The 25127-nt window shown below is 43.5% G+C and overlaps 1 long non-coding RNA gene across 1 annotated transcript in view; it reads left to right on the top strand.

Moving 5' to 3' along the window:
* Positions 1–24685, top strand: part of LOC138670743 (uncharacterized) — a 454879-nt gene extending 430194 nt beyond the window's left edge. Inside the window, exon 3 of the long non-coding RNA XR_011319378.1 lies at positions 24582–24685. This is a non-coding gene — a long non-coding RNA (uncharacterized lncRNA). The remainder of the gene's footprint in view (positions 1–24581) is intronic.
* The last annotated feature ends 442 nt before the right edge of the window (positions 24686–25127 follow it).

The following is a 25127-nucleotide window of genomic DNA, read 5'->3' as shown; positions in this document are numbered from 1 at the left end:
TGTGCATTCCTCAAAACACTAAGGGTCTTGACAGAGGTCTTGTAGCTTCGACCACTGCACACCAGACAACTCTATGTCTGCCATCCAACTGCCTGCCAATGTATGTGTATCCTCTCACAAATAAATTACAGCACACCTCTGTTCGCACAGCCTCTGAAGCATGTGCAGTGTGGAGTTCCACCTTGTTGCAATGTCGATTATTAGACAGTGCTGGGGAAGATTCAGCGATCGCTGATGGTTCAGCATATGGCTGGTGTGTAGGGGCAACTGGCGGATGTGCGAGCAAAGTCTTCGCACCTTCAGGAGCAGGGCTGGTAACCCCGGATACTTTTTCAGGAAGCACTGCACCACCAGGTTCAAGGTGTGAGCCAGGCAAGGTATGTGTTTCAGTTCTGAAAGGGCTATGGCAGCCATAAAATTCCTTCCGTTATCACTGACTACATTGCCTGCCTCAAGATGTACACTGCACAGCCATGACTGAGTTTGTTGTTGCAAATACTCGGCCAGTACTTCCGCGGTGTGTCTGTTGTCGCCCAAACACTTCATTTGTAACACAGCCTGCTGACGCTTACCACTAGCTGTTCGATAATGGGACACCTCGTGTGCAACACTGGCAGCTGCGGATGGAGTGGTCGTGTGACTGCCCTCTGTGGACGAGCTTTCGCTTCTGGAGGAGGAGGAGGAGGGGCCAACTGTTTCCTAGACCGTGGGCTAGGCAGAACTGTCCCACTGTAGCTGTCCCCTGTGGACCCTGCATCCACCACATTAACCCAGTGTGCCGTGATGGACACGTAACGTCCCTGGCCATGCCTACTGGTCCATGCATCTGTTGTAAGGTGCACCTTTCCACTGACTGATTGCCTGGACAATGTGGTCTTTGACATGCTGGTGGAGGGCTGGGATGGCTTTTCTTGCAAAGAAGTGCTGACTGGGTAGGTCATAGCGTGGTACTGCATAGGCCACCAGGTCTTTGAAAGCTTCGCTTTCAACCAACCGGTAGGGCATCATCTCTATGTGTAGCAATGTGGGCGTTCAAAACCTGTGTACGCGGATGAGAGGATGAGTACTTTCTTTTCCTAATGAGAGTTTCTTTTAGGGTGAGCTGGTCTGGAGAGCTGCATATGGTGGAACTAGCGGTGGTGGACATGGCGGATTGAGAGAGGGTTGGTGATGGTATTCTTGATGTTGGCCTACATACAGTGTTTCCTACCAATAACCTTGTGATTCCCTGACTGCTTTGGCCTTGCGACGATACCTCTACATTTGCTGCTGGTGGTGTCCTAACCGGTGGGCTTACAGTGAGGGAAGCAATGTAGCGTTGATGACTACCTTCATTTTGAGCAGGAGCACCAACGGTACGGGACGTTTGGTAGTTAGTCCAGGCTTGTAAGTGCATGCTGGTTAAATGTCTAAGCATGCACGTTGTATTTAAATTTTGAAGATTCTTCCCTCTGCTAAAGGTCTTTGAGCATTTCTTACAGATAACTTTTGACTGATCATTCGGATCTTGGTTAAAAAATTGCCACACTACACTCTTCCTACTATGGAATACCTTTTCAGGCATTGCACGCTGTGCTACTTTCACCAGATGGCCACGCTGTCCTAAAACTGTTTTTGTTTTTGACAAACGTTTTTGGCCTGATACGGGCCTGCCAGATGACGGCTGCTGCGGATCATCCTCCTCCGCTTCTGAGCTACTGGCAGCGGCACCCTCTTCCCCCAAAGGCTGCCAATCTGGGTCAACAACTGGGTCATCTATCACCTCCTCTTCAATGTCATGTGCACCTTCCTCTGTGTCACCGTGTAAGGTGCTATAGCTTTCAAGACGGGACACCATAGTCTCAGCAGGGTCAGATTCTGGCTCAGTACACTGCGAGGGCAATGTAGTGATCTGAGTCAATGGAACAGCATAATAATCTAACTCTGGCTGTGCATCAGTGCACTCCATGTCCGATTAATCTTGTAATGGGCAGTTAACAATTTCCCTTTCTAACCCAGGCACGGTATGTGTAAAGAGCTCCATGGAGTAACCTGTAGTGTCGCCTGATGCATCCTTCACTTTAGGTTTGGGTGAAGGACACAAGGAAACGTCTTGTTCCTGACCGGGAGCATCCACTGACGACTCGCTGCTTTTATATTTGGAACTTTCTGAAGAGGAGGCGAAAGAGCTAGAGGCTGAGTCAGCAAGGAAAGCCAAAACTTTTTCCTGCTGCTCCGGCTTTAAAAGCTGTTTTCCTACTCCCAGATAAGGGAGCCTTCGAGGCCTTGTGTAGCCAGACGATGACGCTGGCTCAACACCTCCAGCCTTAGGTGCTATTGTGCTTTTGCCACTACCACCAGATGCACCACCACCACCCTCAGTACCAGCTGGCAATCACCGCCCACAGGCTCTTCCACCAGACTTCCTCATTTTTTGGAAAATCTAACCAAAATAACAACCATTATATGGTACTGTAAAACAAGGTAGAAGGTGTATATAAACTTGTTGAGAATTTAAATCTCCCTTTTATTTGGGAGACTGAACCAAAACTCAGGACCTGTGTATAAAACAACACAGTGTAAGTGGCAGAAAGTGGCTGGCTAATATACGACAAACTAACAGGACTGAAGTATATCCACTTTGTGAGAATTTGAATCTCCCCTTTTTTTGGGAGACTGAACCAAAACTCAGGCCCAGTGTATATAACAACGCAATCTAAGTGGCAGAAAGTGGCTGGCTGACATACGACAAACTAACAGGACTGAAGTAAATCCACTTTGTGAGAATTTGAATCTCACTTTTTGGGGGGGAGACTGAACCAAAACTCAGGCCCAGTATATAAAACAACACAATGTAAGTGGCAGAAAGTGGCTGGAAGATATATGAAAAAATACAAGGACTGTAGTACAATTTCAATCTCCCTACAATGATCTCAGGAAAAGTATGGCAGCAATAAAAAGGACTGCTGTACACAAAAGTGTGGACAAATAAACACGATAACTGTGCAGAAAGGAGCAACAGGATTTTTGCTTTTAAAAAAGCAGTTGGTTTGCACAGCAGCGTGCAAACAGCAATGCAGCTATCAGGGAGCCTTATAAGGCAGCCTAATAAGCAACAGAGCTGATGCACAAAAATATAGCCTCCACTGTCCCTGCAAAAAAATGGTGGTGTTGGACAGTGGAAATCGCTACAGCACAAGCAGTTTGGGGGTTAATCTTCCCTCCCTAACTATATCCCTTCTTCTGATGAAGCTGCAGCAACCTCTCCCTATGCTAAGATCGGCAGAAGTAAGATGCGTTCGGCGTGCACGCCCCTTTATAGCCCCTGTGATGCCGCAGAAAGCAAGCCAATCACTGTCATGCCCTTCTCTAAGATGGTGGGGACCGAGACCTATGTCATCACGCTGCCCACACTCTGCGCCCTCCTTTATTTGAAAAATGGCACTGAAAGCGTCATATGAAACGTGAGTTTTGTGTGCAGATCCGCGACCTCATGGCAAATCCCACACTAGGATCGGGTCGGGTTTCAAGAAACCCGACTTTGCCGAAAGTCGGCAATTTTTGAATTTGTCCGATCCGTTTTGCTCAACCCTAACCACAACGTCTTAATTGTAACTTCAATTCAACGTTGCAACTGCTGACCCAGACCCTAATACCTTATGCATGGTCCATGGCTGACTGCTGCTGTGCCATTAGCAAATTTCTTCTGTGAGTCAATTGATGCCACTTTTCATGGTGTCTGCCCCCAATTTTAGCTGTTTGGAAATCTTTTTGTCACCCCTTAAGGTAGAGTGTATAGGTTTGGTTTGGCCTCCCAGTGAATTTAATGGGGTTCAGGTACATTCATCAAAATGTTTAGCAAACATATTGGGCGTACATCAGAATGTTCGGCAAACTGAACCTTGAAAGGTTTGCTCATCTCTAATGATAATCTCTCTTCCAAAACTTTCTTGAATCAATGCGACTAAGAGCTCAGGTTATTCTGGGAAAAGGAGACTCTTACTTTACACTAACATGCATATATAGACTACATTTTCAATGTTACAATGGTATTTTATAGGATGCAAACATTTAATGATATGAATAGCTCCAATCGCAGTCCTATCCCAATTCGCTGCGCCTCTTTCCTCATACAGTATGCAGGCAGGTATCCATGGTTACTACCACTAGCAACTAGATAACTGTCAGTAAATCAGTGATCATAACTAGAGATGGGCGGACCCCTAGAAGTTCAGGTCCAGCGGGTTCGGCCAAACAGTTGAAAAAAAATTGAGGTTAGGGTACCAGAACAATACCCGAACCCAGACCCCATTCACTTAAAGAGGGGGCACGAACATCCAGTGTTTGCCAAGCTGTCATGTGCATGATAATGCGGCAAACACTGCTTCGTGGTAAAATCTTTACCACCAGTCAAACAGTCACGGTTTCCACACTGTAAAATGATAGCGCAAGCCCAAAGCTGTGATCAGAGGTAAAAAGTTTATCTCCGGTCACTGGCGTCGGCTGATGGGACTACTGCTCCCATCAGCCAACGCCTGCTGCTGCTAATAAGGCCGGCTTCACACTTGCGAGTTTTACGGACGTAAGAGCGCAGAAACTACGTCCGTAAAACTCGCAAAAAATACGGCACAATTATTCTCTATGCCTCTGCTCCTATCTGCCGTATTTTACTGATCAGTATTATACGGCTTTCTACGGCCGTACAAAATCGCAGCATGCTGCGTTTGTCACCGTACTGCGCAAGAAATATGCCAATGAAAGTCTATGGAAGCGTGAAAAATACGGATTACACACGGACAAGCAGTGTGACTTGCGAGAAATACGCAGCGCTGTTAGAGAGAAAAGCCGGCAATTCAGTGCGGTGTACAGTAAAATCACACTGACAGCTTACAGTAGAATAGGTAGAATAAATGTGTACACATAGAATAGGTATATATATATATGTATATATATATGTCAGTGAGACACATATATGTATATATATTAATATTTATTCCAGCGCTATACAGCTTGAAAGCCGGTAATTCAATTACCGGCTTTTTCTTTCTCCTTCCTAAAACCCAACATGATTTGAGACATGGTTTACATACAGTAAACCATGTCTTCTCTCCATTTTTTTTGCAGATTCCACACTACTAATGTCAGTAGAGTGTATCTGCAAAATTTGGCCGTTCTAGCTCTTAAAATAAAGGGTTAAATGGCGGAAAAAATTGGCGTGGGCTCCCGCGCAATTTTCTCCGCCAGAGTAGTAAAGCCAGTGACTGAGGGCAGATATTAATAGCCTGGAGAGGGTCCATGGTTATTGGTCCCCCCCTGGCTAAAAATATCTGCCCCCAGCCACCCCAGAAAAGGCACATCTGGAAGATGCGCCTATTCTGGCACATGGCCACTCTCTTCCCATTCCCGTGTAGCGGTGGGATATGGGGTAATGAAGGGTTAATGCCACCTTGCTACTGTAAGGTGACATTAAGCCTAATTAATAATGGAGAGGCGTCAATTATGACACCTATCCATTATTAATCCAATTGTAGTAAAGGGTTAAATAAAACACAAACACATTATTTAAAATTATTTTAATGAAATAAAAACAATGGTTGTTGGAGTATTTTATTCTACGCCCAATCCAGTCACTGAAGACCCTCGTTCTGTGAAAGAAAAAACATAATAAACCAACAATATACTTACCCTCCGCAGATCTGTAACGTCCAACGATGTAAATCCTTCTGAAGGGGTTAAAACATTTTGCAGCAAGGAGCTTTGCTAATGCAATGCTACTCCTCGCTGCAAAACCCCGGGGAATGAGTCTAAATATAGATCAATGAGCTATATTTAGCTTCATTTGCGGTGAGGCGCCCTCTGCTGGATGTTCATAGATCGTGGGAACTTACCTAGAAAGCTCCCAGGCTATATATTTTCATACGCTGAGTGTGAAGCCGGCCTAACAGTGAGAGCAGGTGGCGGCTCAAGGGAGTAGTAGCCTGTGCTCTGAATAAATAATTTAAAAAATGGCATGGGTTCCCCTGTATTTTTGCTAACCAGCTAGGCAAAATTGACAGCTGGGGGATGCAATACTCAGCTGTCAGCTTTATCAAGCTTAGTTATCATGAATAGAGGGGTCCCCACGCTGTTTGTTTAAAAAGAACCTGTCACCTGAATTTGGCGGGTCCTTTTTTGGGTCATATGGGCAGTGTTTTGGGGTCTTTTATCAACCCCTTTTTTCCCACTGGCCACACGCTGGTCGCGAAATTGACTTGCTGTTGATTCGCTTTCCTCCCTAGTTAATGCATGTGCAAAGCAATCTTGCCTTGCGCACATGCACAGTATGCTTTGCCCAAATGCGGGCAAAGCCGAAAACCATTAGTGCGCATGCGCCGGCGCACTATGTCCCGGAAGTATTTTGCTGTGTTCTGGGACATAGTGCCCCGGCGCATGAGCACTAATGGTTTTCAGCTTTGCCCGCAGTTGGGCAAAGCATACTGCACGTGCGCAAGGCAATATTGCTTTGCGCACGCGTTAACTAGAGAGGAAAGCGAATCAACAGCAAGTCAATTTCGTGACCAACGTGCGGCCAGCGGGGAAAAAAGGGGTTAATAAAAGACCTGAAAACACCGCCCATATGACCCAAAAAAGGACCCACCAAATTCAGGTGACAGGTTCCCTTTAATTATACACAGGTCTGCAAAAAAAATTTGTCAAGAGCTGTTTTGGTTATTCCACTTAATCTTTGTTTTTAAGTTCGCTGAATCCGAAAATGACCTCCGTTTTGTCATAGGACATCACGTTTTCTGACAATTTAAGTAACTATGTTAAATAAGACAAAACCTCAAAATAAATGAAAATAGACTCAAAATTAATTTTTTATTACAAATGTTTCATGAAAATCATTTTTTAACCGCAATGAGCTCACTAACACACTAAAATCGATTCTTCTTTCCTGTGAGGCTTCTCTTGGTACAGTTACGCTTGTGAGTAGCATCTGGAATGTCTCTCTGAAGCGTCCAACAGTAGTCTGCCATCATTGTAATGCTCCATCTTCCCTGGTATCTTCTTTCCATCTCTTTAATGTCCTGATGGAATCATTCACCTTGCTCTTCACTCACAGCTCCCAAATTTTCAGGAAAGTTGTCAAGGTGGCAATGGAGGAAATGCACTTTCAATGTCATCAGGCAACCTAAAGCTTGAAATGCTTTCAGCATTCGTCCGATGATTTTTTTGTAGTGAGGGTCTTGTATATTTTCACGCTCGCGCCCAGACTGCTTGGCGTGGGCGTGCGGTCCCACTGGACCACAGACCAAACTTCCCTGGAAGGGGCGTAACTAAGTAGCTTCCTAGGTGTTCGCTCGAGCCTCTGATGGTGAGGTCAGACTTGTGCAATAGGAAGCTACCAGGTACCACTCCAGGGTGGTGTCTGGCTGTGGCTGCTGATCCCACCGGGGAACGGAACATAGACAGGCAAGCAGGCACAGCTGGCACTCTGGCAGACAGGTGGGCACGGCTGGGACACAGGCAGACGGGTACAACAGAGACACTGGCAGGCAGGTGGGCACTGCTGGCTCTCTGGTAGGCAGGCAAGTACAGCTGGCTCTCTGGCAGGACAGGCGGACAAGGCTGGTACACTGGAAGAACCGGTAGGGACCAGTCTGCAGACAGGTATGTAAAACAGGTAAGAACCTGTTTAGACAGGAGGACTTAAGAAAAGGTAGAGGAAGACCGCAAGAGCGGATGCAGAGCGAAAGCATAGGAGCTAGAGCCAATAACAGATGCCGGAGGCGGAGCCAAAAGCAGGAGGCGGAGCCAAGTGCAGACACGCAGGAGGCGGAGCCAAGAGCTGGAGGCGGAGCCAAGTGTAGAAACATAGGAGGCGGAGCCAAGAGATGGAGGTGGAGCCAAATGCAGAAACGCAGGAGGCAGAGCCAAGAGCTGGAGCCAAGTGCAGAAATGCAGGAGGCGGAGCCAAGAGCAGGAGAAGTAGAACCGCAAAGAGCGGAGCCAGGTAGAACCGCAAGGAGCGGAGCCGCAGAGCGAAGCCACAGAGTGCAGAGCAAAGTTACAGAGAGCAGAGCTGACAGCAAAGCCACTGAGTGCAGAGCTGAGAGCAGAGTCAGAGTGCAGAGCAAGACACATAGTGCAGAGGAAGGTCAGAGAATGCAGAGCAAGGAGCAAAGCAAGGTCGCAGAGAGCGGAGCCGAAAGCAGAGCAAAGCAAGACACAGAGGGCAGAGCAGAACAAAGCTAGATACAGAGTGCAAAGCGAGACACAGAGTACGCACAGCAGAAAAGGCAAACCAAGACAGGGATATAAACGGACACCGGAATAGGACTAGACTAAGACAGAGTCAGGAACGAGACAAGACACAGAGACATGGACACAAGCCAGGGTACGATGCCCCTCTGGGTGGCAGACATAGGCCAGGGTACGAAGCCCCGCTGGGTGGCTACACAGAAACATAGGCCAGTGTACTAAGCCCCACTGGGTGGCTACACAGGACACAGACCAGGGTACAACGCCCCCCTGGGTGGCAGACACGAGAGTAAACGAGACAGGGCCTGGCACCTCAGCAGCAAGGAACTGACTGAGGGAGTAAGTTGCACAGGCCCCCACCAATGGGTGGGGATGTCTTAAATACACGAAGCCTCATGGCGATTGGCCAGGGACACCTTAGCAAGGTGCACACAGTCTCTATAAGAAACAGGAGTTGCTGGTGCCGCCCCCCTATGCACACAGACAGAGCATGCACAGAGCAGACAGCAGACATGAGGCTCACAGCATGGAGCTGGCAGCAGAGAGAAGTCACCACACGGCCCAGAGAAGTAAGTGAGTGTGAGTGTAATTCAGGTGGGGGATGGAAGGCCATGCAGTGATGCCAGCAGGGTTGTTACATATATCTTCAATGCATTAATATGAATTAATTAATAGTAATTTTGACTTTCAAAACCCTGATAAAATACCAAAAATTGAGAAAAATGTACTAAATTTGAAGAGAATTTTGCATTTTGTGGCAAATCCTGACGTCCAGGATTTTTTTCAATATTTTTTTCATTTTCAGCACACCAAAATACATGGAAATTAGATGAAAATAATCAAACAGCTTTTTATTCGCAGACCTGTGTTATTTAAATAAATAATTTAAAAAACAGCTTGGGGTCCCACCTATTTTTGACAAACAGCCTTGCTAAAGCTGACAGTTGAGGGCTGGTATTCTCAGGACTAAAAATAGCAGCCCGCAACCGCCCAGAAAAGGCATATCTATTAGATGTGCCAATTCTGGCGCTTGGCCCGGCTCATTCCACTTGCCCTGTAGCGGTGGCAAGAGGGGTAATATTTGTGGGGTTGATGTCATCTTTGTATTGTCTGGTGACATTAAGTCATCGATTATTAATGAAGAGGTGTCTACATACACATTTTATTTAAAAATAACAAACACAGTTATACTCACCTAACACCCATTCCATTGAATCCCTCCTCCCTGTAATTAAACAGAAATAAAAAAACAACAATATCCCTCACCTGTCCGATGTTCTGTCCAACACCATAATCCATGTCTGAGGATTAAGGCCGGCGTCACACACAGCGTAAAACAATACGGTCCGTATATTACGGCCGTAATACGCTGAAAAGTCCCGAAAATAGTGGTCCGTAGCTCCTCCGTAGGCAGGGTGTGTCAGCGTTTTTTGCGCATGGCATCCTCCGTATGTCATCCGTACTGCGTGGTTTTCTCGCAGGCTTGCCAAACCAACATACCGCTATAGAAGTGATCCATGTGTCCCAAAAAGAAAAGAAAATATATATATATACTGTCTATATATATATATGTCAGTAGACACATATATGTATATATATTAATATTTATTCCAGCGCTATACAGCTTGAAAGCCGGTAATTCAATTACCGGCTTTTTCTTTCTCCTTCCTAAAACCCGACATGATTTGAGACATGGTTTACATACAGTAAACCATGTCTTCTCTCCATTTTTTTTGCAGATTCCACACTACTAATGTCAGTAGTGTGTATCTGCAAAATTTGGCCGTTCTAGCTCTTAAAATAAAGGGTTAAATGGCGGAAAAAATTGGCGTGGGCTCCCGCGCAATTTTCTCCGCCAGAGTAGTAAAGCCAGTGACTGGGGGCAAATATTAATAGCCTGGAGAGGGTCCATGGTTATTGGCCCCCCCCTGGCTAAAAACATCTGCCCCCAGCCACCCCAGAAAAGGCACATCTGGAAGATGCGCCTATTCTGGCACTTGGCCACTCTCTTCCCATTCCCGTGTAGCGGTGGGATATGGGGTAATGAAGGGTTAATGCCACCTTGCTATTGTAAGGTGACATTAAGCCTAATTAATAATGGAGAGGCGTCAATTATGACACCTATCCATTATTAATCCAATTGTAGTAAAGGGTTAAATAAAACACAAACACATTATTTAAAATTATTTTAATGAAATAAAAACAATGGTTGTTGGAGTATTTTATTCTACGCCCAATCCAGTCACTGAAGACCCTCGTTCTGTGAAAGAAAAAACATAATAAACCAACAATATACTTACCCTCCGCAGATCTGTAACGTCCAACGATGTAAATCCTTCTGAAGGGGTTAAAACATTTTGCAGCAAGGAGCTTTGCTAATGCAATGCTACTCCTCGCTGCAAAACCCCGGGGAATGAGTCTAAATATAGATCAATGAGCTATATTTAGCTTCATTTGCGGTGAGGCGCCCTCTGCTGGATGTTCATAGATCGTGGGAACTTACCTAGAAGGCTCCCAGGCTTTGTAGGAAATTTCCCACGATCTATGAACATCCAGCAGAGGGCGCCTCACCGCAAATGAAGCTAAATATAGCTCATTGATCTATATTTAGACTCATTCCCCGGGGTTTTGCAGCGAGGAGTAGCATTGCATTAGCAAAGCTCCTTGCTGCAAAATGTTTTAACCCGTTCAGAAGGATTTACATCGTTGGACGTTACAGATCTGCGGAGGGTAAGTATATTGTTGGTTTATTATGTTTTTTCTTTCACAGAACGAGGGTCTTCAGTGACTGGATTGGGCGTAGAATAAAATACTCCAACAACCATTGTTTTTATTTCATTAAAATAATTTTAAATAATGTGTTTGTGTTTTACTTAACCCTTTACTACAATTGGATTAATAATGGATAGGTGTCATAATTGACGCCTCTCCATTATTAATTAGGCTTAATGTCACCTTACAATAGCAAGGTGGCATTAACCCTTCATTACCCCATATCCCACCGCTACACGGGAATGGGAAGAGAGTGGCCAAGTGCCAGAATAGGCGCATCTTCCAGATGTGCCTTTTCTGGGGTGGCTGGGGGCAGATGTTTTTAGCCAGGGGGGGGGCCAATAACCATGGACCCTCTCCAGGCTATTAATATTTGCCCCCAGTCACTGGCTTTACTACTCTGGCGGAGAAAATTGCGCGGGAGCCCACGCCAATTTTTTCCGCCATTTAACCCTTTATTTTAAGAGCTAGAACGGCCAAATTTTGCAGATACACACTACTGACATTAGTAGTGTGGAATCTGCAAAAAAAATGGAGAGAAGACATGGTTTACTGTATGTAAACCATGTCTCAAATTATGTCGGGTTTTAGGAAGGAGAAAGAAAAAGCCGGTAATTGAATTACCGGCTTTCAAGCTGTATAGCGCTGGAATAAATATTAATATATATACATATATGTGTCTCACTGACATATATATATATATATATATACCTATTCTATGTGTACACATTTATTCTACCTATTCTACTGTAAGCTGTCAGTGTGATTTTACTGTACACCGCACTGAATTACCGGCTTTTCTCTCTAACAGCGCTGCGTATTTCTCGCAAGTCACACTGCTTGTCCGTGTGTAATCCGTATTTTTCACGCTTCCATAGACTTTCATTGGCGTATTTCTTGCGCAGTACAGTGACAAACGCAGCATGCTGCCATTTTGTACGGCCGTAGAAAGCCGTATAATACTGATCAGCAAAATACGGCAGATAGGAGCAGGGGCATAGAGAATAATTGTGCCGTATATTTTGCGAGTTTTACGGACGTAGTTTCTGCGCTCTTACGTCCGTAGAACTCGCAAGTGTGACGCCGGCCTAATAGTTTTCAACCTGGAGGGTGCCAAGATGCGACCGTCCAGGCTGAGAACGACTGATTAATGAGCTGCTGAGAACGTAACCTCAGTGAGTAGCAGTGACATCGTCGAGGTTACCGCCTGTCACTGAGGCTGTGTTCCCAGCTGGATTAAACAGCAGGGACCTCAGCACCATGAGAAAAAATCTCACAGTGCAGAGGTGAGTTCATCGCAGCTCACCAGAAGAATTTTCAGAAAAAACTATACTACATTTCAAATTAGAGGTATGTGCTATTATTAGACATTCTACATATTGGGGTAGGATCTTGAAGATGAGAATAACACATTAACTTATAGATTGTAGCTTTTGAGCAGGGCCCTCACTCCTCCTTTAATGGTTGAACTATGTGTTACTTTGTGATGTTTTTATTGTCTATACATGTCACCGCTTAATAGTCAAGTGCTGCGGAATAAGTTGGGGCTATATAAATAAAAATATTATATAGATAATAATAATAATAATTTTAACTGTTCATTAAAAAGAAAGGTTTGATTGAGTCTATTCTTCAGCGTTACATTAAATAGGAGGATAGTTGTATTCTGATTTTCTAGTACTTTCTAACCCTTCTCTCATGGGCACATATTCAGACTTCTTCAGAAGACTGACAGGTGGGGGCTTCAAGTCGAGACTGCTGGGAGGTGTGTGAGATGAACTATGGGAAAGAAGATGGGATGCGAGATGAGCTGTGACAGACAAGAGACAGGTCCAGGAAGGGGCAATGAAAAACCACAATGTAAATGAGAAGGAGGATTGACTCGAGACACTAAGATGTGGCAATATATTTGCTGTTTTCCAAACACCTGAAGGGATGCCTCTAATTGCAGACATACTTCTGTCTTATAACTTGTTCAGCTAAGCCAACTAGACCTGATGGCTCTGTTAGATCAAACGAACAATAAAAATACAAAGTAAGGCAACATTTACACATTCAGTATTTGGCCAGTATTTTACATCAGCATTTGCAAACCAAAATCAGGAAAAAAAATAGCTGAAGTGGTGACATGTTTCTATTACACTCTTCCTCTGACTGTTCCACTCCTGATTTTGGCTTTCAGATAATGATGTGAAATATTGAGCAAATATTGGGCTAAACAAAGAAGTAAGACAGGCAATTAACAGTAAAAAGAAAGCATTTGCACTACTAAAGCAGGATGGCACCATTGAAGCTCTAAAAAACTATAGGGAGAAAAATACTTTATCTAAAAAACTAATTAAAGCTGCCAAAAAGGAAACAGAGAAGCACATTGCTAAGGAGAGTAAAACTAATCCCAAACTGTTCTTCAACTATATCAATAGTAAAAGAATAAAAACTGAAAATGTAGGCCCCTTAAAAAATAGTGAGGAAAGAATGGTTGTAGATGACGAGGAAAAAGCTAACATATTAAACACCTTCTTCTCCACGGTATTCACGGTGGAAAATGAAATGCTAGGTGAAATCCCAAGAAACAATGAAAACCCTATATTAAGGGTCACCAATCTAACCCAAGAAGAGGTGCGAAACCGGCTAAATAAGATTAAAATAGATAAATCTCCGGGTCCGGATGGCATACACCCACGAGTACTAAGAGAACTAAGTAATGTAATAGATAAACCATTATTTCTTATTTTTAGTGACTCTATAGCGACAGGGTCTGTTCCGCAGGACTGGCGCATAGCAAATGTGGTGCCAATATTCAAAAAGGGCTCTAAAAGTGAACCTGGAAATTATAGGCCAGTAAGTCTAACCTCTATTGTTGGTAAAATATTTGAAGGGTTTCTGAGGGATGTTATTCTGGATTATCTCAATGAGAATAACTGTTTAACTCCATATCAGCATGGGTTTATGAGAAATCGCTCCTGTCAAACCAATCTAATCAGTTTTTATGACGAGGTAAGCTATAGGCTGGACCACGGTGAGTCATTGGACGTGGTATATCTCGATTTTTCCAAAGCGTTTGATACCGTGCCGCACAAGAGGTTGGTACACAAAATGAGAATGCTTGGTCTGGGGGAAAATGTGTGTAAATGGGTTAGTAACTGGCTTAGTGATAGAAAGCAGAGGGTGGTTATAAATGGTATAGTCTCTAACTGGGTCGCTGTGACCAGTGGGGTACCGCAGGGGTCAGTATTGGGACCTGTTCTCTTCAACATATTCATTAATGATCTGGTAGAAGGTTTACACAGTAAAATATCGATATTTGCAGATGATACAAAACTATGTAAAGCAGTTAATACAAGAGAAGATAGTATTCTGCTACAGATGGATCTGGATAAGTTGGAAACTTGGGCTGAAAGGTGGCAGATGAGGTTTAACAATGATAAATGTAAGGTTATACACATGGGAAGAAGGAATCAATATCACCATTACACACTGAACGGGAAACCACTGGGTAAATCTGACAGGGAGAAGGACTTGGGGATCCTAGTTAATGATAAACTTACCTGGAGCAGCCAGTGCCAGGCAGCAGCTGCCAAGGCAAACAGGATCATGGGGTGCATTAAAAGAGGTCTGGATACACATGATGAGAGCATTATACTGCCTCTGTACAAATCCCTAGTTAGACCGCACATGGAGTACTGTGTCCAGTTTTGGGCACCGGTGCTCAGGAAGGATATAATGGAACTAGAGAGAGTACAAAGGAGGGCAACAAAATTAATAAAGGGGATGGGAGAACTACAATACCCAGATAGATTAGCGAAATTAGGATTATTTAGTCTAGAAAAAAGACGACTGAGGGGCGATCTAATAACCATGTATAAGTATATAAGGGGACAATACAAATATCTCGCTGAGGATCTGTTTATACCAAGGAAGGTGACGGGCACAAGGGGGCATTCTTTGCGTCTGGAGGAGAGAAGGTTTTTCCACCAACATAGAAGAGGATTCTTTACTGTTAGGGCAGTGAGAATCTGGAATTGCTTGCCTGAGGAGGTGGTGATGGCGAACTCAGTCGAGGGGTTCAAGAGAGGCCTGGATGTCTTCCTGGAGCAGAACAATATTGTATCATACAATTATTAGGTTCTGTAGAAGGACGTAGATCTGGGTATTTATTATGATGGAATATAGGCTGAACTGGATGGACAAATGTCTTTTTTCGGCCTTACTAACTATGTTACTATGTTACTATGTTACTATGTTACTGAACGTGTGCACATGGTCTAATGGCTTATAAATACCTATACATTATGAATACACAGGGAACTGAGGACTGTCCAAGTGTTGCTGACTTTTCAAGGAGGGAGTTGAAGCAAGCAAAGAATTAAGACAGAATCACTTTCATATTATCTGATGGCTACAATAGATAGCTCCGCATTTATATTTCTAATGATCATCAATGGGTTTTAATGTCAAACAAAATATGATAATTCATATGAAAAAACTGGCTGCAGATCTGACATTTTAGGGATTAAGACCGCATTGCTATGCAGATCTACAGGTCCTTCTCAAAAAATTAGCATATAGTGTTAAATTTCATTATTTACCATAATGTAATGATTACAATTAAACTTTCATATATTATAGATTCATTATCCACCAACTGAAATTTTTCAGGTCTTTTATTGTTTTAATACTGATGATTTTGGCATACAACTCCTGATAACCCAAAAAACCTGTCTCAATAAATTAGCATATTTCACCCATCCAATCAAATAAAAGTGTTTTTTAATAACAAACAAAAAAACCATCAAATAATAATGTTCAGTTATGCACTCAATACTTGGTCGGGAATCCTTTGGCAGAAATGACTGCTTCAATGCGGCGTGGCATGGAGGCAATCAGCCTGTGACACTGCTGAGATGTTATGGAGGCCCAGGATGCTTCAATAGCGGCCTTAAGCTCATCCAGAGTGTTGGGTCTTGCGTCTCTTAACTTTCTCTTCACAATATCCCACAGATTCTCTATGGGGTTCAGGTCAGGAAAGTTGGCAGGCCAATTGAGCACAGTAATACCATGGTCAGTAAACCATTTACCAGTGGTTTTGGCACTGTGAGCAGGTGCCAGGTCGTGCTGAAAAATGAAATCTTCATCTCCATAAAGCATTTCAGCCGATGGAAGCATGAAGTGCTCCAAAATCTCCTGATAGCTAGCTGCATTGACCCTGCCCTTGATGAAACACAGTGGACCAACACCAGCAGCTGACATGGCACCCCACACCATCACTGACTGTGGGTACTTGACACTGGACTTCAGGCATTTTGGCATTTCCTTCTCCCCAGTCTTCCTCCAGACTCTGGCACCTTGATTTCCGAATGACATGCAAAATTTGCTTTCATCAGAAAAAAGTACTTGGGACCACTTAGCAACAGTCCAGTGCTGCTTCTCTGTAGCCCAGGTCAGGCGCCTCTGCCGCTGTTTATGGTTCAAAAGTGGCTTTACCTGGGGAATGCGGCACCTGTAGCCCATTTCCTGCACACGCCTGTGCACGGTGGCTCTGGATGTTTCCACACCAGACTCAGTCCACTGCTTCCTCAGGTTCCCCAAGGTCTGGAATCGGTCCTTCTCCACAATCTTCCTCAGGGTCCGGTCTCCTCTTCTCGTTGTACAGCGTTTTCTGCCACATTGTTTCCTTCCAACAGACTTACCATTGAGGTGCCTTGATACAGCACTCTGGGAACAGCCTATTTGTTGAGAAATTTCTTTCTGTGTCTTACCCTCTTGCTTGAGGGTGTCAATGATGGCCTTCTTGACATCTGTCAGGTTGCTAGTCTTACCCATGATGGGGGTTTTGAGTAATGAACCAGGCAGGGAGTTTATAAAAGCCTCAGGTATCTTTTGCATGTGTTTAGAGTTAATTAGTTGATTCAGAAGATTAGGGTAATAGGTCGTTTAGAGAACCTTTTCTTGATATGCTAATTTATTGAGACAGGTTTTTTGGGTTATCAGGAGTTGTATGCCAAAATCATCAGTATTAAAACAATAAAAGACCTGACAAATTTCAGTTGGTGGATAATGAATCTATAATATATGAAAGTTTAATTGTAATCATTACATTATGGTAAATAATGAAATTTAACACTATATGCTAATTTTTTGAGAAGGACCTGTATACAGCGGAGACTTTCTATGCAATAAATGCTGTAGGGCAGCGATGAGGCAGGGACCCAAGAAAGTTCAAAGTAAACGTAGGTTTTAATGTCCAAAAAAAACCTTACAAACAAAAGAAATGGTATTCTCCGAATCACAGCCGGGGAACAAAACAGTCCGTAAATGCGTCCGGTTGCTGGGGCCGACTGCACCACCGTATTACACTGAGGGGTGCCAGGAGTTTGACCCACTCTGATCTGTGTTCCCTCACACAGGCAGAGTTTTTGCAGAGCTGTCTGCTCTACACCTTTATAATCAGTCAATGATCCAAACAACATCATGTGCTTGACAAGCATACAACAATCCATCCGTTACACTATAATACCTTCATTTTGGGGTGGTGAACAGAATAAGCACTAATAGAGTAAGGTTTAAATAACAATCAATAGACTTTTATATATTTTTAAAAGCAAAACCAGAAATTTAAAAACTATCTAGTGACCTCCTACGTGAAAGACACTCATGGATAAAAACTCCATTAAACACATTAAAATGAGAAATGTACTATAATATATTAATGTACAATACTACTGAATAGATGAGGAAAAAACACCTATTCTTATTAAATCATGTATGCAACTTCATGCTGCATGAAAAATACCTGTGACAAATGGCACTCCAGACACGTATCGCAGTACCTTTGGATCTCAGCATAGACACCTGGCCAAAAAAAAACGCTGCAGTATGCGCTCCTGCATCTTTTTGGCCCCCAAATGCCCTCCCAGCGAGTGTGAGCCATGTCGAGCACCATTCAATGATAGGATTGGGGCACTACAAGTTGTTCTTCCACCTCATCCCTGATTTATCAACTCTGTACCTAACTCCTGGTTGATCGTCATCTGGGGAAACTCTATCTCTGCACCCGGTTGCTGAGCTACCCCATTCACCTCGATTACTCTTTCCGTGCCCCAGGTCAGAGTGGGATCCTGAAGCTGGGCGGTCCTGAACTTACCAGGTGACACCTCCAGCTCGGGGAGCGGAATACCAGTTACCTAGGAGGTATAACCCTGGTTTCCCACAGGGACCAGAACAGTGGTAAGTCTCTTCCCAATATAGTCCCATACGGACCCACACCCTGACAAAGTATCTGGCGGTCTTGGAATATTTCCCCCATTTTTATAAGTAAGTGGCATTTTGATTGCTTCTGCACACAGCACTTTTTCTAATGCACTTTTTTGCACTACATGCACTTTTTAAGCAGGTAGCATTTCAATAACTTTGCACTTAGCACTTTTTGCCCCTCAATATGAATTTTTGGGATATTATATGATTGATTAATTGTTTTTTATCTTTTATACACGGGTGTTTTTTACATATTTTTCTTATTTCTGTATAGCACATGCAATACATTTTCCTTTCCTGTGATACAAAATTTGCCTATTCGGGATATATAGTACATAATAGAAAATTTACCAGCCTCATGGATATTGCATCATGATTTGTGCACATATTGAAGATATATACATATATTTACATGATTTTATTGTAATATTTTATTGGTTTTTCTCTATTGCCATTAAATAAAATTGATATAATTATTATATTATTCCCTGTCACTTTTTCATGGATCCGGATTATGCTTAGTGCATGCTTTTTTGTCCAATACAGTCCCATACAGAAGAGTCTTTACCACTCCCACTACATGTTTTATCTCTCCACATGGGGTGGAAAACATAACCTCCGCATTTGGGTACTCTCAAAGGTCCCCATGTATGCACACCATCCCCACCTTCCATCCATTAGGATTGTCCCCAGCAACCAGTGACCTGTGCACCAGAGTCACCAAGCTCCCCGAGTCCAAGAGAGCGTCCGTCTGGTACCCATTAATGAGTGCTTGGCACAGCTGAGGTTCAGGACCGGCAAGGCCTGTAGTGGCAGTACAGACTGGCTGGGCAAACATAGACACACGGCGCGTATATCCACAGTCCATGGGTTCTGCTGTTAGGGGGCAGTTGGCAACCACATGTCCTGGCCATTGGCATTGCCAACACTTAACAACTGCGACACGACGGAACCTTGGGGCCGATTTAGGGGACATGGGTCTGTTGTCACACTCATTTTAAGATATCCTCTCGGTATGGGCATGATCCGTATTGGCCCCGGTGGAGGGTCGTTAACTTTTTCCCGGCTCCTGGGCCTTACGTGACAGCCGAAGTGGAGCAGTGTCCGTATATAGTCATGAGTGGCTGTATACCGCTCTATCAGTCCTACCACCAAAGTGCCAGGGACCACTTGTCCCACCCAATGCTGTATGGCTGCTGGCAGAGCCCTCACCAGCCATTTGACCACCACCCTCTCTACCATCTTGAAAGAGGTTATGTCTCAGGCTGGAGCCATTTTTTAATCAGTTACAGCAAGTCATAGTCCTGAAATTGGGCAGGGCAAGTCTCGGAAAAGGTCTACTGGAACACCCATTGGGCCCGCACATATGTATTAACCCCCAGTCTGGCAAGGATCTCAACTTTCAGCTTCCCATAGTCCAGGGCATTGTCCTGACTGAGGTCCAGGTAGGCCTTCTGTGCATCTCCCGTCAGGAAGTTTGCCACCACTTCAGCCCACTGGGTCACCAGCAAGCTCTCCCACTCCGCAGTGTGTTCAAAGATAGTAAGGATGGCCTCCATGTCATCCTTGGCTACCATCTTCCTTCGTGCGTAAGGGTTTCCGACCAAAATGTGGTCGCTGATGGACCTGCCTCTCGCATAGCCGCGATGTGCTGCATCAATAAGTTATTTGTTTGCTGCTGTTGCTGATACTGCTGCTCCTGCTGCACCCCCTGACACTGCAGCTGCTGCTGGTGCTGGACACATTGCTGCTCCTGCTGCTGAAGGTGTGGCTCATGTTGCCGCTGCTGAGCATGGACCATATGTTTCAACAGCTCCTCCATCTTGTCCTCAGGCTTGAGCTGTAGCGTTGCTGGCTTAACTATTGACATACAGCACTCTTTGGGGTATGCCTCAGTTCACACTGCTCTGCATTCTCCAACCATATGTAGCGCAGCGGTGTACACGCTGTGCAAGTGAAGAATCAGGGACCCAAGAAAGTTCAAAGTAAACCTAGGTTTTAATATCCAAAAAAACCCTTGCAAACAAAAGAAACGGTATCCTCCGGATCACAGCCGTGAAGCAAAACAATTCATAAATGTGTCCGGTGGCCGGGGCTGTGAGAAGAAAAGAGAAGAGAAAGAACATGCCCAAAAATGGGAACACCCGCAAGAAAAAAAGGATATAAATTTTATGAACATATCCAAAATAAACAATGTAAACAATTTCAAACAGGACACAGCAACAACATTGTTAAAAACATTTAAAAACCACCAAGGGTAAGTGTACTAGTCATGCCTTAATATAGAGTCAGTGACAACCCACAAAACAACTCCTCAAAGCAGTACAGATTTATATAGTATGGCTCACAATGATCATATATAAACAAATTGGGTCACAACTAGTGTTGAGCGATACCGTCCGATACTTGAAAGTATCGGTATCGGATAGTATCGGCCGATACCCGAAAAATATCGGATATCGCCGATACCGATATCCGATACCAATACAAGTCAATGGGACATCAAGTATCGGAAGGTATTCTCATGGTTCCCAGGGTCTGAAGGAGAGGAAACTCTCCTTCAGGCCCTGGGATCCATAGGGATGTGTAAAATAAAGAATTAAAATAAAAAATATTGATATGCTCACCTCTCCGGCGGCCCCTGGACATCACGCTGCTAACCGGGAGGCTTCTTTGTTTAAAATGCGCGCCTTTAGGACCTGCGAATGACGTCCCGGCTTCTGATTGGTCGAGTGCCGCCCATGTGACCGGCACGCGACCAATCAGAAGCCGGGACGTCATTCGCAGGACCTAAAGGCGCACACTTTAAACAAAGAAGCCTCCCGGTTATCAGCGTGATGTCCAGGGGCCGCCGGAGAGGTGAGCATATCAATATTTTTTATTTTAATTCTTTATTTTACACATCCCTATTGATCCGATACCGATACCCGATATCACAAAAGTATCGGATCTCGGTATCGGAATTCCGATACCGCAAGTATCGGCCGATACCCGATACTTGCGGTATCGGAATGCTCAACACTAGTCACAACTAGTGTTGAGCATTCCGATTCTGCAAATATCGGGTATCAGCCGATATTCGCTGTATCGGAGTTCCAATACTGAGTTCCAATAATTTTACAATATCGGACACTGGAATCGGAAGTTCACATAATGCAATGACCCAGTTGAGGATCCTAAGAAGTGTGGGCACATCCTGTTAGGCATGTTGGCCATGTTAACTAATGGCATAGCTGTGATTGGCTGCTGAAATTATGACATGATGATGTGCTATAATGGAGTGTGGGCGGTGCGTGGGCGGAGACTGCGTGTCTGTGTATGCTGGAGGGGTCTGTTCGTGACCGTGGGGGTTCTGTGCGGGTCTGCCGTGGGTCTGTATAGGCCTGCTGGGGTCTGTACGGGCCTACCGGGGGTCTGTGTGGGCTGCTGGGGGTCTGTGTGGGTCTGCCGGGGTCTGTATGGGCTTCTCGGGGGTTGTGTGTGTGTGTAGGCATCGTCCGATGGGACTACAAGTCCCATCGGGCTATGGCTGCTACGATGACAGTGATTGACACATTAGCCAATGATGGGACAGTAGTAGTTCCATCATCCGGCTAATGTGTTGAATGTAAAAAAAAAACACAAACATACATACTACATACTACATACATACAACATACATACAACATACATTCTACATACATACTACACACATACATACAACATACTACATACAACAATCTACATACATACAACATACCTACTACATACATACATGCATACAGCATACTACATACATACACCATACAACATACTACAAACATACAACATACATACAGCATACAACATACTACATATATACAACATACATACTACATACATACTACACACATACAACATACATACTACATACATACAACATACATACTACATACATACTACATACATACATACAACATACATACAACATACTACATACATACAACATACATACAACTTACTACATACATACACCATACATACAACATACTACATACTACATACATACAACATACATACATACTACATACATACATACAGCATACATACTACATACATACAACATACTACATACACACAACATGCATACTACATACATACTACATACAATACATTCATACATTACATACAATACATACATATAGACATACAGTACATATAACATAGAGTACATACTCACCATCACTTGTCACTTTGATCCCCGAAGCCAGTGTTATCTGTAAAAAATATTAAAATAACAAACAATCAATATACTCCCTGATCCGCAGAAATCCACGAGTGTACCATGACGATCTCCCATGGAGAACAGCAGCATCAGCAAATGCGACCGCTCTCTAGGGGCTCCAGGAATACAATGATGGGAGGAAGGTATCCTTCCGCACTGTATTCCTCCACCACTGTAACAAAAAAAATAGTCCCTAGTCTCAGTTTTGGCATTGCTGTGTGAGAAAGTTCCCACGCAGATTTTGCCATAAAGTGAGACCAGTGAACTATAGTAACCTCTCAGTGATGCACTGTAGGAGCCATTGTCTCCTGTCAGTGTCTCACTGAAGGTCCTATAGAGCAGTGACATCTATAGGGGGAGATCATTGTGGGACACTCGTTATTAATTGGACTACGGCGGACAGGTAGTATATGGTTTATTATTTTACATTTTTTGCAGGCGCTGAAGTATGGTAAGTATGGTTAAATTAAGGATATTAAAATACTTTTTTCTGGCTGTGTCTTTATTTTTTTTAACTCTTTCACTACTGTAGGATTAATATTGGATAGGCGTCTTATTGACCCCTCTCCATTAATTACCCGGCTTAATGTCACCTTACAATAGCAAGGTGACATTAACCCCTTATTACCCCATATCCCACCGCTACACGGGAGTGGGAAGAGAGGGGTAAGTGCCGGAAGTGGCGCATCTTACAGATGCGCCATTTCTGGGGCGGCTGCGGACTGGTATTTGTAGCCAGGGGATAGGGCCAATATCCATGGCCCCTCTCTAGGCTATGAAGTATGCATAGATGACGTCATCCTCCAAGACCTCCATGACTAAATTTGCATACGAGGATATGCAATATATGCCATATTGGCCCCTATGGCAGTTCCCTGTTTTTGCGCATAAAACGTATCGCCAAACAAAAAATAATTCCGCTTTAGAGGTATATAAAGACACTACGTCAAAAGACGCTAATACTACCTCACCCTCCAAGTGCACTGTCTCCAACTTCTTCAAAAAATCAGTTGTTTCCTTTATAAAGGATTTACTATTTTTTATAATAGGATTAAAAATTCTATCCAAAAAAATACCTATTTTATTAAAAATTGAACTCACCCCCGAGACTATTGGTTGCCCAGGGGGTTAATTAGAGTCTTGTGGATTTTTGGAATTATATACAGCACTGGAGTACGAGGATTCTCTTTTAATAGATAATCATATAAGTCTTGATCTATTACCCCAGCATCTAAGGCCTCTTTTAGGCATGTCTTAATCTCCTTGCCCACAGTGAACCTTGGATCACCATCCATTTTACTGTACGCATTACCATCTCCCAATTGCCTCTTTATTTCAGCGATATACATTGGCCTGTCCATGACGACGACCGCTCCCCCCTTATTTGCGGGTTTAATGATAATGTCGCCATCATGGACAAGCTCCTGCAATGCCTCAAACTCTTCCTTCAAGATATTAGGGTGTTTATACCCCTCTCTAGCATTACTTCTCAATTTTTCAATATCCGTCTTGACTGCTTTTTCGAATGCATCAATTACAGCCGAGTTCACAGGTGGTAAAAAATCTGTATTTTTTCTCAGTTCCACCATACTTAAATCAAATTCAGTAGTTTTAGTTTTTTTAACAACATCCTTATTATTGAACCCACTCCTTATATTCCGAAAAATGTTTCAGGACTGGAAGGTCCGTTCTCTTTTTCCTTATGAATTTAAGACCAGGATGAATCAACACCGGTATACCATAAGGAAAAAGAGAACGGACCTTCCAGTCCTGTAACATTTTACGGAATATAAACACACTGAAAAAGAACTTAAATGTAAAATCATAGATGCTGTACCAATACAGAGACGAGGGGGTGATAGAAAGCAAATGCTCAAGAAGAAAGAGTTAATGTGGATTTATGAATTGAACACCCTTAAGCCAAGGAGTTTAAATGTTGATTTCAAAATACATACGGTTATCTAAGTATGTGTCTCTAGTCCAATTAGTGATGTTGTGACTTGAGAAGCAGCAGTATGTTACTGTTATTTTAGATTTAGGGGTATTATTTTATTATGCATATCCCTAATTTTATAAATCTGTTTTTTTCTAGGCACATTGCTGTCCATCAATGGAGTACTTACCTTGGAATAACATACCAACATGGAGGACGGAAATTTATATTTATTCTATTAAAGGAATTGATTCTTAGATGAGAAATATATAAAATACAATAATTAATTTTTTGATTTTGTTGTGAATGGATTATGGGCCAAGTAATTAATAAAATTTGAATAATCATCTAAAGTAACCATCTACGTTATTTGACTGTCGCTGTTCAAGTTTAACTATCTGACAATATCTTGGGACAGTGGTGCTACTGCCTTTAGCTGACACAGTTGATGCATTTTTGACCTGGAGGGGTTAACTGCATCATTTGGACGCTATTTGACTCCCGGAGATTGCCTGAATAAGGTGTCGTCCGGAGCGTCAGGGTGGGTTTATGCTCCATAATTTTGTCCAGTAAGTAGCTTAATCATTTAAGAAGGTTAGTAGTGGATGGTTTTATATCTGAATTTTCGGAACAATGTGTTGTGATGTGGGCACTGTATAAACACTTATAGTTACATGTCACAACATAGATGGTGGTATGTGGTGC

This window comes from Ranitomeya imitator, chromosome 3, assembly GCF_032444005.1.
Source record: "Ranitomeya imitator isolate aRanImi1 chromosome 3, aRanImi1.pri, whole genome shotgun sequence".
NCBI lineage: Eukaryota > Metazoa > Chordata > Amphibia > Anura > Dendrobatidae > Ranitomeya > Ranitomeya imitator.
Note: the sequence above shows the minus strand (reverse complement) of the source record. Positions and strands in the feature narration are given on the sequence as shown.